Below are 15,089 nucleotides of genomic sequence, written 5' to 3'. Positions count from 1 at the left end.
AGGCGTCAGGGAATGGAGATGGGATGAGGGTGGGGGAGTAATAGTCATTGGGTGACCTTTTAACAACCATGTACTTTGTGTAACATACCATGACGACTCAACAAAAGGCTAGTGGGTGGGAGGCAATATGTTGATAGTCCTATGCCTAATAAAGCGAATGATGTGTGACAACTGACTGATTGAGTAACTGTGCCTGATGAAAACTGATTGGGTAATGAGCTTTTATGTGAAGCCTGATGATGTCTTTTCTTATCACTGGGATGGTGCTTTACTATTACAAGTTTTGAAGAGCATTTAGTAGTTGTAGTGACTGCCAGTAGTGGGGTTAGAATGGATGGAGGCAGGGGAGAGGGGAACAGAGGAATAAACCATTGCATTGTTCCAACTTGCCCCTTTTTATGATGTAATGTAAGTGGTAGGAAGGGTGGGGGGGGGGGGGGGGGGGGGGGATAGTGATAGTCGGAGGGGTTGTGATTCTGTAGCTAAGTCTGTCAGATCTCATGAAAGTACTTTGTGATAGACTACCTTCCTATTCAAAGGGTAGCAAGCAATTGTTATTGTCTGTTTCATGCCATAGAAACTGGGATAAACCCTGGCTCCTTGGGCTTCATGCCTCTGAAGGACTGCTATTCATTAAATTATTTTTTTTTTCATTTCAAATATTTAAAGATATTTAAACAGGTCTTTGATGCGAAGTTGGTCCCTCTAGCTCAATTATTAGGGTATTCGCTTTACATGCTAAGGGCAAAGTAGAGATTTTTATTTGACCCCACTGACCACCCAGGAATGATGGGGCGGGTAATCTGTATTTGTTAGATCTGGTGGAAAGTTCTTTACAATAAACCTGTGTCCTATCCAAGGGGTAGCAAGCAATTACTATTGTCTGTTTCACACTAAAGAAACATAGATAAACTCCCGCTACACCAGCCTTGCAGCTCTGAAGGAGTGAAGGAAGAACTATTTGATGCGATTACTTTCAGCATGATGTCTTTGTGCAGATGTGGTCTTGTGGTATGACATTCGCTTTCGGATCGGAAGGTCCTGGGTTCGAGCCTCGTGCTCGGCACATAGTTGAGTCCTTGGAAAAGGCTCTTTACTCACATTCTCTCACTGTACTCATGTGTAAAATGAGTACCTGGCTGTTAGCAGAGGTGCCTTTGTCCGAAAAATTGTAATATCGCCTACAGGCGCTTGTCTTGTCCTACATGTTAAATGTTGCTGTTGACCAGTGTCCCCTTGTAAAGCGCTTTGAGCACATTTAGTGGATATTGCGCTATGTAAAGCTAAATTTTAATAATTAAAAAAAAATGTCATTGTACTTGACGCTTGTGCCTCACCAGTATGGTCTTTGCTTCGTACCCAAAAGATACCTAGTTCGAATATACACCATGGCATGTGGCCATCAACAAGCCACCTCTCCCTAGCTCAATTTGCAGCGCTGTGCTGCGGGTGATATCGGAGTTATTCCAGTATTCCCATTGAATAAACCCTAAGACAAATTTCCGCATGAGGACTATTAAAGGGAAATTTATAATTATTATTTACTTTATTGGGAGAAGGTTCCTGTATCACATCATTCATTTAATGACGTAGCCAACTAGTAGCAAATCATGGCATGTGGCATTGAAATTAGAATGAATGGCGAAGTGATAAGAATAAGTAAGAGAGGTGTCAATTATGCGAAATGACAATGGAGTGTGTGAGTGCCTGTGTGTATGCATGTGTATCATATTGTACACAAACGTAACTGTCAATGTAACAGTAAATTTTCGGTGGTCGAAATAACAGGGCGCATTAAAATAACCTTGAATTAATCAAATCCTTTTTTACATTGGCTAGGTGAAATTAGTTCAAGTAAGGAATGGAATGACAACTAAAAATAATAATGAAAAAATTTGGGATATTCGAATGAGTTCAAGTTCAAGGAAACTGTACTCGAATGTATTACTTTCACTTTTTAAAGTCTATCCAGTGAAATATTTTATTTAAATTGACCGTCGACAACATCTTTGTAATGTGTATTTGAAGTGAAATTTTAAAAGCACGACACAAGTTTTGAAACAACATATTACGATTTTTTAACAGCTTTGGTATAACCACAAGAGAGGATTTTTAGTTGATTCATACTAAATTAAATTGAGCTTTATACACATAGCGCAATATCCATTAAATGTGCTCAAAGCGCTTTACAACAGTTCCCTGGTCAACAGCAACATTTCACATGTAGGACGGGACATGACGCCTGTCAGGCGATATTACAATTTTTCGGACAAAGACAACACTGTTAACGGCCAGGTACTCATTTTACACCTGAGTACGGTGAGAGAATGTGAGTAAAGAGTCTTTTCCAAGGACTCAACTATGCGCCGAGCACGAGGCTCGAACCCAGGACCTTCCGATCCGATATTTTTCTTTTCTTTTTTTGTTTGTATTTCTTGTAATGTTTCGAATGGCTCTGATTTCTGCTTCGTATTGAAATAGTGTCATAGTTTGTATTTTACTCTCGCATCTATTATAATATTATAACGGTAAATCTCATCATTTAAGCTGGGATGAAATATACTAATTTTCCTTAAGCCTTAAGGCAACGTGCACTAATTTGCAGGTCTGATAACCCAATACATCATGAGCTCATTGTTATAATGAAAATCTCAAAAAATTACACAAAATAATGTCCAGTGCAACAATGTTAAACGAGGCCCATATTGCATTCGGATGTCAGACCAGCATATATGCATATAAAGATAACATTCCCTTTTTTCATCCAATGGGGAAATTTGTCTGTCTTTAGGGTCTATTCCAAGGGAACACTGGAATAACCCAGACATCAACCGCAGTGCAGTGCCGCAAATGGAACTAGGACGAGATGGATTGCTCAAGGCCGCATAGTACAACGGGTGATCAAACTAATTACCTTTTGGGTACAAAGCAAAGACCATACTGCTGAGCCACGCTGCCCCATCGCCTCGAGTGAAAAATCCTATTTTAAAGATTGATTCTCCTCAGCAATTTGTCAGTCCAACTGTACAATTTTTTTTTCTTCAATTCTAAACTGGTTTTGCTAATGAAAAACGTTCCCTTTCAATAATATTACAATTACAGTGAAAATAATCTCCGACAAGAGCTCGAAAATTGGTTGAGGGAATGCAAAATTCAATAGTGCCAGAGAGCGGTGAAAAAATTTCCATTCCATGTCATACCAGTAACAGTCATAGTGGTTTGTGTGTGATGATTAGAGAAATCTACCAACACTAACACTTAGTTTGACTAGTTCAGTTGAGAAGAAGAAGAGGAGGAGGAAGAAGTGGGAGAAGAAGATGAACATGATGATGTTGATGAAGAAGGACGAGGAGGTGTGAAGATGAAGGAGAAGAAGAAGAAGAAGTCTTGGCACCGATTTTGGGTTGGATGCATGAGAATATAAGAAAACTTCTCTTTAAAGATTAGTCTAGTATGAGATTAGAATTAAAATTAAAATGAATACAGATACTAACCTTTCCTCCAGAGAAGACGATCAAGGTCGTCTTTTAAAAGATCACAAATTATAAAAATGTGTTCACGATGAAAACGGAAATGTTCGTATATTGTATATTTCATCGTCGTTAAACGAATCGATGGGATTAGGTCTGACCCGAAACACCCTCTCCTGTTGAATCAGTGTTCTCTGACGAATTTGAAACAGCACAGCTGCCGCCATTTTCATGTGTTGACAGTTGTTTTGGCAGTACTGTCAATGACAGTGTCATAGTCATAGTCATACGAATCACCTCATGTAATCGAGAGTAACTTCGCATTGCTTTGCTTGGCACAAAAATAAAGAAAATAAAAGGGGGTAGGGGGTGTTTTAGCTAAACAACATAATTTTCATATTAAAAAATAAGCTAGGTCTAGTTGTGTGTTTGTTATTCTCTAAATATCTAAATCTAAACTTCGAACCAAGCGAAGCTGAAATCTCAGACTCAGACTCACTGAGTCACTCAACTTCATCAGATTTATTGGTTTCCCGGACAAAAATGTGTGCTTTCGACGATCTGTGACCTTTAAACCGTTTCCTTTAGCATTGACAAATATCAACAGATTACTTTTGTCGTTATAATTCTTTTTCTATGTATTTTTTTCTCGCGAACCGAGTCGCTAACATTGGCCGCCATCTTTGTTGACTTTGTTGACGCCGTTTCTTAGTTACTAGTCAGAGACTAAACGATCAAGTCCGACTCGAGCAAGTGACTAAATCTTGGCCAAACTTAGTCCGAAGGTGACGTGATTTTAGTCTGGGACTAGCTTAGTCAGCTCACATTAAATCCGATTTTTTCTAGTCATTTACTAAAGTCAGAGATAGTCCGGGACTAAGCGCTAGTCCGCGTTCATTTCTCTCTCTCTCTCTCTCTCTCTCTCTCTCTCTCTCTCTCTCTCCAACCGAGACGAGTCACCGATTCAAAACGGGAACGTACCCCGAAGAATCTCAAAAAAAAAAAACTGCTGCAACTGTAATAGGTTAGAACGCTACCAAATCTTTAATCTTGCACAACACCGCCGCAACAACTGTCAACGAAACTGGGTTATCTCGACCTGACGATAAAAATCTTTATCATAGATATAGATATCTTAGTCGAAACCGGGGACAACTGAAATTGAAGTTGTTGGTAAGTATATTAAGTGAACACATCTAAAGGATTAACAATCTGTATCTAACTTAAATAAAAGTAAAATTGGCCACCTCTATTCGCAGTACTACTCCGAATAGTTGATAAGCGTTCTTATGCGTTACTCGCAGTATTGATTTCCTCTATTCGCAGTAGTATTGCGAATAGTAGATAGCGTTCATTTTCGTTATTCGCAGTAGGGGGGTTCGTTCTGTATTTGTTATAGTAGCCTGCGAGCTTAGAGCTTTATTGTATAGAGGATTGGGTGCAATATATATATATATATATATATAATATATATATATATATATATATATAGGCTATAATATATATATATATATATATATATATATATATATATATATATAGGTATATATATATGACTACATTATTATAATTTATTTATTTTTTTATTAAAAATTACTATTATTAATATTTTGCGCTTCGTTCACAATGAAAATGTGTCATTTGTTGTGTAGTGATGTGGTGGTTGTGATTGTTGTAGTGGTGGTAGTGATGATGTAGTAGTGGCAGTGATGATGACTATAAGGATAATGATGATGATGTAATGGTGATGGTGGTTGCTGTAGTTTTGATAACGATGTGGTAGTGGTAATAATGATGTGATGGTTGTGGTTGTAGTTGTAGTAGTGACGGTGGTAGCGACGATGATGAGGAGGAGGATAATGAGGTAAAGGTGGTGGTGGTTGCTATAGTTTTGATAATGATGTGGAGGTTGCTGTGGTAGTATTAGTATGATGATGTGGTGGTGGCTGTAGTAGTAGTAGTAATGATGATGTGGTGGCTGTAGTAGTAGGGGTAGTTCATTGATGGTAACTTCTATTATTTGGAGGAGCACTGAGATATGAGTCATGAGCAACGGCGAATGTGTGTGTGTGTGTGTGTGTGTGTGTGTGAGTGTGAGGGAGAGAGAGAGAGAGAGAGAGAGAGGGAGGGATAGAGAGAGAGAGAGAGAGAGAGAAGAGAGAGAGAGAGAGAGAGAGAGAGAGAGAGAGAGAGAGAGAGAGAGAGATTCCTGGCACTTTATAAAATATATTTAACTAACTGTAAATAATACAATAAACGGGGATGGAACTATTCTCATTAAAGTAATCTGACAGATAAGCTGATAGATAATGACAAAGATGTGAATGAGTGATCAAGTTGGAGAGGTGGGGGACAGGGAATTTTTCATGGATTGGATTGGGGTAACAAAAACAAAACAAAACACGATCTTGTCAAGTTTCAGACTTGAAGGAAAATTTTCAGTCACAGAAAATGTTTCAATCATCCCTCAACTTCAAGTTATTCGAGAACACACCATTTTGAACAGAAAATACACTATTGTGATCAGTTAGGGGACAAAGACTAATTTTCAGAGACGGGAGAGAGCTTCTACTACTGCGAATAAGCACTTCGATTAAAATTAGTCAGGCAGAAATAGTGTCATTCAGCTCAGTGTGGTATTTGTTGTGCATTTGATGCTGTGATTTGCCAGACATATCTAGATGAACGATTATTGTCGGTGTCTGTCACTTTTCTGTCGCTTTTTTAAACTCAGCTCTTTCACACATTTCTATTATGAAATATGGAAACTTTCATGGAAATAAGTAAAGTTAATAAAATATTAATAAATAAAATAAAAGTTTAAAAATTACCCAACAATAAATCGGTCGATGGATAGTAGGTTACTGACTTTGAGCTCGTTTAGTGGATATTGCGCTAAATAAAAGCTCAAGTTAAAAAAAATAGTGTCAATCATATGTAGATGTGGCCAAATGGGTAAGTCGTCTGTCTTAGACGGCTTGTCAATGGGTAAGTCGTCTGTCTTAGAAGGCTTGTCAATGGGTAAGTCGTCTGTCTTAGAAGGCTTGTCAATGGGTAAGTCGTCTGTCTTAGAAGGCTTGTCAATGGTAAGTCGTCTGTCGTAGAAGGCTTGTCAATGGGTAAGTCGTCTGTCTTAGACGGCTTGTCAATGGGTAAGTCGTCTGTCTTAGACGGCTTGTCAATGGGTAAGTCGTCTGTCTTAGAAGGCTTGTCAATGGGTAAGTCGTCTGTCTTGGAAGGCTTGTCAATGGGTAAGTCGTCTGTCTTAGAAGGCTTGTCAATGGGTAAGTCATCTGTCTTAGACGGCTTGTCAATGGGTAAGTCGTCTGTCTTAGACGGCTTGTCAATTGGTAAGTCGTCTGTCTTAGAAGGCTTGTCAATGGGTAAGTCATCTGTCTTAGAAGGCTTGTCAATGGGTAAGTCGTCTGTCTTAGAAGGCTTGTCAATGGGTAAGTCGTCTGTCTTAGACGGCTTGTCAATGGGTAAGTCGTCTGTCTTAGACGGCTTGTCAATGGGTAAGTCGTCTGTCTTAGAAGGCTTGTCAATGGGTAAGTCGTCTGTCTTGGAAGGCTTGTCAATGGGTAAGTCGTCTGTCTTAGAAGGCTTGTCAATGGGTAAGTCGTCTGTCTTAGAAGGCTTGTCAATGGGTAAGTCGTCTGTCTTAGAAGGCTTGTCAATGGGTAAGTCGTCTGTCTTAGAAGGCTTGTCAATGGGTAAGTCGTCTGTCTTGGAAGGCTTGTCAATGGGTAAGTCATCTGTCTTAGAAGGCTTGTCAATGGGTAAGTCGTCTGTCTTAGAAGGCTTGTCAATTGGTAAGTCGTCTGTCTTAGAAGGCTTGTCAATGGGTAAGTCGTCTGTCTTAGAAGGCTTGTCAATGGGTAAGTCGTCTGTCTTAGAAGGCTTGTCAATGGGTAAGTCGTCTGTCTCAGAAGGCTTGTCAATGGGTAAGTCGTCTGTCTTAGAAGGCTTGTCAATGGGTAAGTCGTCTGTCTTAGAAGGCTTGTCAATGGGTAAGTCGTCTGTCTTAGAAGGCTTGTCAATGGGTAAGTCGTCTGTCTTAGAAGGCTTGTCAATGGGTAAGTCGTCTGTCTTAGAAGGCTTGTCAATGGGTAAGTCGTCTGTCTTAGAAGGCTTGCCAATGGGTAAGTCGTCTGTCTTAGACGGCTTGTCAATGGGTAAGTCGTCTGTCTTAGAAGGCTTGTCAATGGGTAAGTCGTCTGTCTTAGAAGGCTTGTCAATGGGTAAGTCGTCTGTCTTAGAAGGTTTGTCAATGGGCAAGTCGTCTGTCTTAGAAGGCTTGTCAATGGGTAAGTCGTCTGTCTTAGAAGGCTTGTCAATGGGTAAGTCGTCTGTCTTAGAAGGCTTGCCACTGCATCATGTTTTTTTGTCTCAGTGATAACTTAGCCAAGTTGAATGGATTCAGGCACTCAGCGGTGTCCCCATTGTCATGGCCGTGTTCACTGGTGTGTGGCTAGAGAGATGCATAATGTTTTTATGCATCTCCGTTGACGGTGTATCTAACGGATTGTTTTTTATGCACCTTTGTTATGCATGCGCATTCCACGCGATTCGATTCATCAGTGATGCTGTATTTCTGTATTTGGACATAGCAAAAGATATATTGTGACATCAAAAATAATCTAAAAATTCGAAATTTAAAACTCGAAAACGGAAGTTGCATTGAAGGTAAAATAATGTTCTAGAAAGACCTTATTAGATATTATGAACAGTCAGGTGGCTACGTATTTAATTCTATTTTTTTGAGAAAGAAATAATTTTTTGCTGTTTTGATTAATATTTTTAATACTTTAAATTAATCAATTATTATTATTATTATTATTATTATTATTATTATTATTATTATTATTATTATTATTATTATTATTATTATTATTATTAATATTATTAATATTTTTTAAAAACAACATTGGTACCATTCAATATGTTATCAATTTGCACTTATACACGTCGAATGTTATCATTTTATAATATTTTATCATTATCATCAGTATATTCGTTTACCGCGTCTTTGTCTTTTTATTGTTTTATTTTTTTTTCTTCTTCCATTTATGTTTTGTTGTTGTTGTTGTTGTTGTTGTTGTTGTTGTTGTTGTTGTTGTTGTTGTTGTTGTTGTTGTTGTTGCTTTTCAAAAAGTTTTTAACCATGTTTTAAAATACTTTGATTTTAATTTTCTAAAATTATTTATTTATTTATATTTTGGTTATTGGGATCAGTATCTGTGTGCCATGCTTCTTTTTACCTTTGATTTTAAAAAATTATTATTAATATTTAATTATTATCATTGTATAAACGTACATCTGTAATAACTAAACAGCGTGCTAAACTACAATCTAAAACTTTCTAAAACTTATGGACGGAGATAGATCTATTCACAGAAAATAAGATGAGAAGCCATTTTTTTTCTGTGGGTCTATTTCTACACCGCGTGTTTACACCCCCAAGCGGTACATAAAAACGGTGTATTTATTAATTTTATTACTAGGCTATTTATTGTCATAATTTAATTCGTACTTCCGTACAAAGGGGTATTCTATTTCATGTCCCATCATTGTTTTTGTTTTTTCACCTCAACTTCTCCATTCACACATGATCTCATTCGTCCTTAGTGTTTTATTCATCATGTTTTGTTCATAAAGGGGAAACCCGAAACGTCCAGAGTTTCTGTCTGATTCAAAGATCATTTTGTGGACCAATAATACTTTTGTTACTTTTCCTGTTCAGACTCATGGATTCTATATAGCCGTCATAGGCCGACAGACTGGCTTTTTGACAAGACAGTATGACGTCTTTCCGGCTTTTCAGACCCCTCCCCCCTTTTGTTTTATTTTGGTCAACCACCATATCATCATCACAGCCACTACTTCTACAACCAACATCACCACATCATCACTACCACTACTACTACAACCACCACTATAACCACTACTACAACCACCAATACCACATCATCATCACTACCACTACTACTACTACATCCACACCACCACCACCGCATCATCATCACAGCCACTACTACTACAACCAACATCACCACATCATCACTACCACTACTACAACCACCACTACAACCACCAATACCACATCATTATCATTACCACCACTACATCTACATCCACACCACCACCACATCATCATCACTACGTACCACTACTACGACAACCACCACTACATCATCATCACAGCCACTACTACTACAACCACCACTATAACCACTACTACATCATCATCACAGCCACTACTACTACAACCAACATCACCACATCATCACTACCACTACTACTACTACCACTATCACCACTACTACAACCACCAATACCACATCATTATCATTACCACCACAACTACTACATCCACACCACCACCACATCATCATCACTACCACTACTACGACAACCATCACTACCACCACATCATCACTAGCACTACTATTACAACCACCACCACCACATCTACTAAAACCACCATCACCACTACATCACCATCACTATCACTACTACTTTTACAAACTCCATCACCACATCATCACTACCACCACTACTACTACCACTACCACCACTACTACAACCACCAACACCACATCATTATCACTACCACTACTACTATTACTACACCACCACCACCACAAAATCATCATCATTACCACTGCTACAACCACCACCACATCATCATCACTAGCACTACTATTACAACCACTACTACCACATCTACTACAACCACCATCATTACCACCACTACTACTACAATCACCATCACCACATCATCATCACAACCACTACTACAACAACCACCACCACCACTACCACATCATCATCACTACCACTACTTCTACAACCACCACCACATCATCATCACGACAACTACTACAACCACCACTGCCACCACGTCATCACTACCACTACTACTATAACCACCACCACCTCATCATCATCACTAGCACTACTACGACAACCACCACCACATCATCATCACGACAACTACTACAACCACCACCGCCACCACGTCATCACGACCACTACTACTATATCCACCACCACCACATCATCATCACTAGCACTACTACTACAACCACCACCACATCATCATCATCAATACCATTTCTACAACCACCATCACCACCACATTATCATCACTAGCACTACTCCTACAACCATCACCACCACATCATCATCATCAATGTTGTGAAGCTAGAAAGTAATTCGAATGATTGCCATGCAAAATATAGGCTTTATTCAACATTTAAATCGACATGATCTGGAAAGAAATTAAAACACAAAGAGTTAGACAATACAGTACAGACACAGATCAATTACAAACATTAAGTGACAAATAGAACTATCTCTAAACAGTAAACAATATCATGACATTCTTCCCCCCTTGCATGTGGCAAGAGATTTCAAATTATGCTTCTCTATTTCGTAAACTGTATGGTCTCGTCCGAATGAAGCCACTCGTTCTGGAGTTTGAACGGGATTCGTTTTGAGTAGAAAGCTCATTAGGATTGTTAGGATCAGAGACTGATGGTTCGTCCAAGGCAGATTTTTGCACTACACCCGCTTCCACAGTTTGTACATCAAGCTGTTCTAGAACAGTTTCAGGTAAAATATCGTTTCCCACATTCTTTTGAACAGGTTGAAAAGGTGGAGTTACGCTCGTGTTGTCAAACGCCATGGGTGATTCTTCATTGGAGGGTTGGGCAGTAGTCATTTCACCAGCAGGGGCTAAGTGACGCAAAGCCACAGTAGTTTCTTTACCATCAGGAAGTCGGACGTAGGCATAGAGCGGATTAGCGTCCAACAGTTCCACTTTGTCCACCAATGGTTCGTATTTAGAGGCTCTTACATGACGCCTCATCAAAACAGTTCCTGGAGTAGTCAGCCAGCTAGGAAGTGTTGTACCAGTGCTTGACTTTCTATTGTAGCGGAAGATTCGTTCATGAGGAGTCTCATTTGTCGCAGTGCATAAGAGTGATCTTATTGAATGGAGAGAGTCAAGAAGCACTGACTCCCATTGACTAACATTCAAACCACGTGATTTCAGGGCTAACGTGATAGTTTTCCAAAGGGTTCCATTCAGACGTTCTACTTGTCCATTTCCCCGGGGATTGTATGGGGTCGTTCGGCTTGAGGCGATACCCTTTTTGCACAAGAAATCTTGAAGCTCACTTGACATGAAGTTAGCACCTCTGTCAGAATGTATTGAAATAGGCATTCCAAACAATGAGAACAATTGACACAAGCACTTGATGATAGTTGATGAGCTCATATCAGAGCATGGGAACGCAAAAGGGAAGCGAGAATATTCATCAATAACTGTTAGGAGATACCGATTTTTGGACGATGACGGCAAGGGACCCTTGAAATCAACACTCAAACGCTTGAATGGTTGAGTTGCTTTGACCACTTTGAGGTTCTGCGGTTTGTAGAATGAAGGTTTTAGCTCACGACAAACCCTACAGTTGTTGCAGATTGTTCGTATTTCATCCACGGAATATGGGAGATTCTTTGACCTGACAAAATGGTTCATCCTTGCAATTCCAGGGTGGCAGAGTGAGTCGTGAAGGCTTTTTAAAGTTTCTAAATCTGAACCAGTAGATGAGCAGAACTCCCTTGAAAATGCGTCAGCCGCTACATTGTCTTTTCCAGGTCGATACACAACGTCATAACTGTAGCTTGACAGTTCAATCTTCCATCTTTGGATTTTATCATTTTTGACTTTTCCTTTTGCAGAATTTCCGTACATAAAGGCAACGCTTTTCTGATCTGTCACAAGTTTGAAATGCTTTCCTAGAAGATAGTGCCTCCACTTTCGAAGGGCTTCCACAATAGCGTAAGCCTCTTTTTCAACAGAAGAATGCTTCTTTTCACTGTGGTTCAGAGTTCTTGAAAAGAAAGCCACAGGACGTCCACCTTGATTTAGTGTTGCTGCGATTGCAATTTCAGAAGCGTCGGTTTCTACAACTAGAGGAGCGTTGTGGTCAATTGTCACGACAGCAGCGTTTTCAATCTCCTTTTTCAAAAGATCAAACGAGTCCTTGGCTTTTCCTGACAATGGAAAGGTGGTATTTTGGACCAGTGGGTGTATTTTATCCGAGAAATGAGGTATCCAGGATGAGTAGTATGCAAACATTCCAATCACTCTCTGTTGAGATTTGATATTGTGAGGATCTGAAAGTTCTCTCAGTGGCCGTAATCGGTCAGGGTCTGGCTGAATGCAACCTTTGGACACCTGAAATCCAAGTAACTTGATTTGTCTAACAGACTGGATAGTCTTACTTTCATTGAATGTTATATTATATTCTTTGGCACACCTGAGAAATTTCACAAGGTTTTCATCATGCTCTTGCTGATTTCTGTCACAGATTGTCACATTGTCTAAGTAAGCAAATGTGTCACTCAGTTTCTCATCTCGAATAATGTAATCAATGATGCGCTGAAAGCAAGCCACTCCGTTAGTGACTCCAAAGGGAATTCGCTTGAATTGGTAGAGATTTCCACTGGCCTCAAAAGCCGTATACAGTTTCTCCTCGTCTTTTATTGGGATCTGGTGGTAAGCACTTTGCAAATCGAGGGTGCTATAGACACTGTAGTTTGAAATTGTTTCAATCATTTCATTAATGTTTGGAAGTGGATATGCATTGAGTAGAGTGAAGCGATTGATGGTCTGACTATAGTCCACAACCATGCGTTTCTTGTGTCGTTCGTTAGTTGTCACCAATACCTGCGCCCGCCATGGAGAATCAGATGGTTCGATCACATCCTCGTCAAGAAGTTTCTTAACCTCAGAGTCAATGAATTGCTTGTCTGGTAATGAAAATCGTCTTGATTTTGTTGCAATAGGTCTGACTTCTGGAAGGAGATTCTTGAAAAGAGAAACAGGTTCGATTTTTGCAGCAGTGAGACTACAAACGGAGAAAGTAGGCTTTGATCCTTTGAAGGATATTTGAACTCCATCATGCTGTTCAAGAAAGTCATGGCCTAAAATCAAGTCTGAACACAACCCTGACAGGATGGAAAATTTCACACTCTCATAGAAACGTCCCTGGTATTCCAAAGAGACAAAACAATGACCCTTGGTTGTACTGGAAAGATTAGTAGACGCCATGGAGATTTCTTTCTTTGATTTGAATATCTTCAATTGGAGACTTTGTGCGATCTCTGTTGAAATGAAACTCTCTGAGCTTCCGGTGTCTATCAACGCTTTAACGGGCTTGTTAAACAATTTCACGTCAATAACAGCTCTGTAGAGACTAGCGGGAGCCGCGGCTGAAAAGGCTGAACTGAGTGTATTCGGGTCTGCCACAGATGCATATTCGTTTTTACTTTTTGACTGGCATACCTTTTGAAAATGCCCTTTTTTTCCACAACTTTTACACAGCGCCTCTCTAGCAGGGCATTTTGATCGAGGATGTCGTTGGTATCCGCAGAAAAAGCATTTAGAGTTCGTGACTGAAGCATTGAATGAGTCAAGTTCCTTTTCAGAGGGCGGAGGAGCAGTGCTGCCACATGGCACAGTAGTTGGTGTGCTGTAGTTCTGAGAGTGTTTTTCAGCCATCTCCAAGGATCGAGCCTGTTCATAAGCGGCCATAAGTTCGATTGTCTTATTCTCGAGGAGTCGCTGCCTGATCTGATTAGAAGAGAGACCACAGATGAAAGCATCTCGGATAAAGTCATCCCTGTTCGTATCAGCAGTAACAGCTTTAAAATCACATTCTTTGGCAAGTCTCTTCAACTTTTGAAGGAACTGATCGAGGGATTGATCTGGTTCTTGCTTTGTAGTAGCCAAGACGTGTCTCGCGAATATTTCGTTTTTTGGTTTCACGTATATGTTCTTCAGAACGTCAACAGCTGAATCGAATGTAGTACAATCAGCAATATGTTCGTAGACGACAGGATCGACGAAATTGACGAGCAGATTGAGTTTGTTGTCAGTCGCCTGTTCGGGTAACGAAGAGAGAAAGTTGTTAAATGTACAGAGCCAGTGATTCCATTGCTTTGATGCATCAGGCGTATTGGGTTCAGCGCTGAACCGCTCAGGTCGAAGGAATCGTTCCATGTTAAATGTTGAATAAATTGTTGTGAAGCTAGAAAGTAATTCGAATGATTGCCATGCAAAATATAGGCTTTATTCAACATTTAAATCGACATGATCTGGAAAGAAATTAAAACACAAAGAGTTAGACAATACAGTACAGACACAGATCAATTACAAACATTAAGTGACAAATAGAACTATCTCTAAACAGTAAACAATATCATGACAATCAATACCATTTCTACAACCACCACCACCACCACATCATCATCATCAATACCATTTCTACAACCACCATCACCACCACATCACCATCACTAGCACTACTACAACCACCACCACCACCACATCATCATCATCAATACTAATTCTACAACTACCATCACCACCACATCATCATCACTAGCACTACTACTACAACCACCACCACATCATCATCATCAATACCATTTCTACAACCACCATCACCACCACATTATCATCACTAGCACTACTCCTACAACCATCACCACCACATCATCATCATCAATACCATTTCTACAACCACCACCACCACCACATCATCA

The sequence above is a fragment of the Berghia stephanieae genome, chromosome 11 (genome assembly GCF_034508935.2).
Source record: "Berghia stephanieae isolate SIO BIC M18660-M18661 chromosome 11, UCSD_Bste_1.3, whole genome shotgun sequence".
Taxonomy (NCBI): domain Eukaryota; kingdom Metazoa; phylum Mollusca; class Gastropoda; order Nudibranchia; family Aeolidiidae; genus Berghia; species Berghia stephanieae.
The sequence above is the reverse complement of the archived record's forward strand: the minus strand, read 5'-3'. Positions refer to the sequence as shown.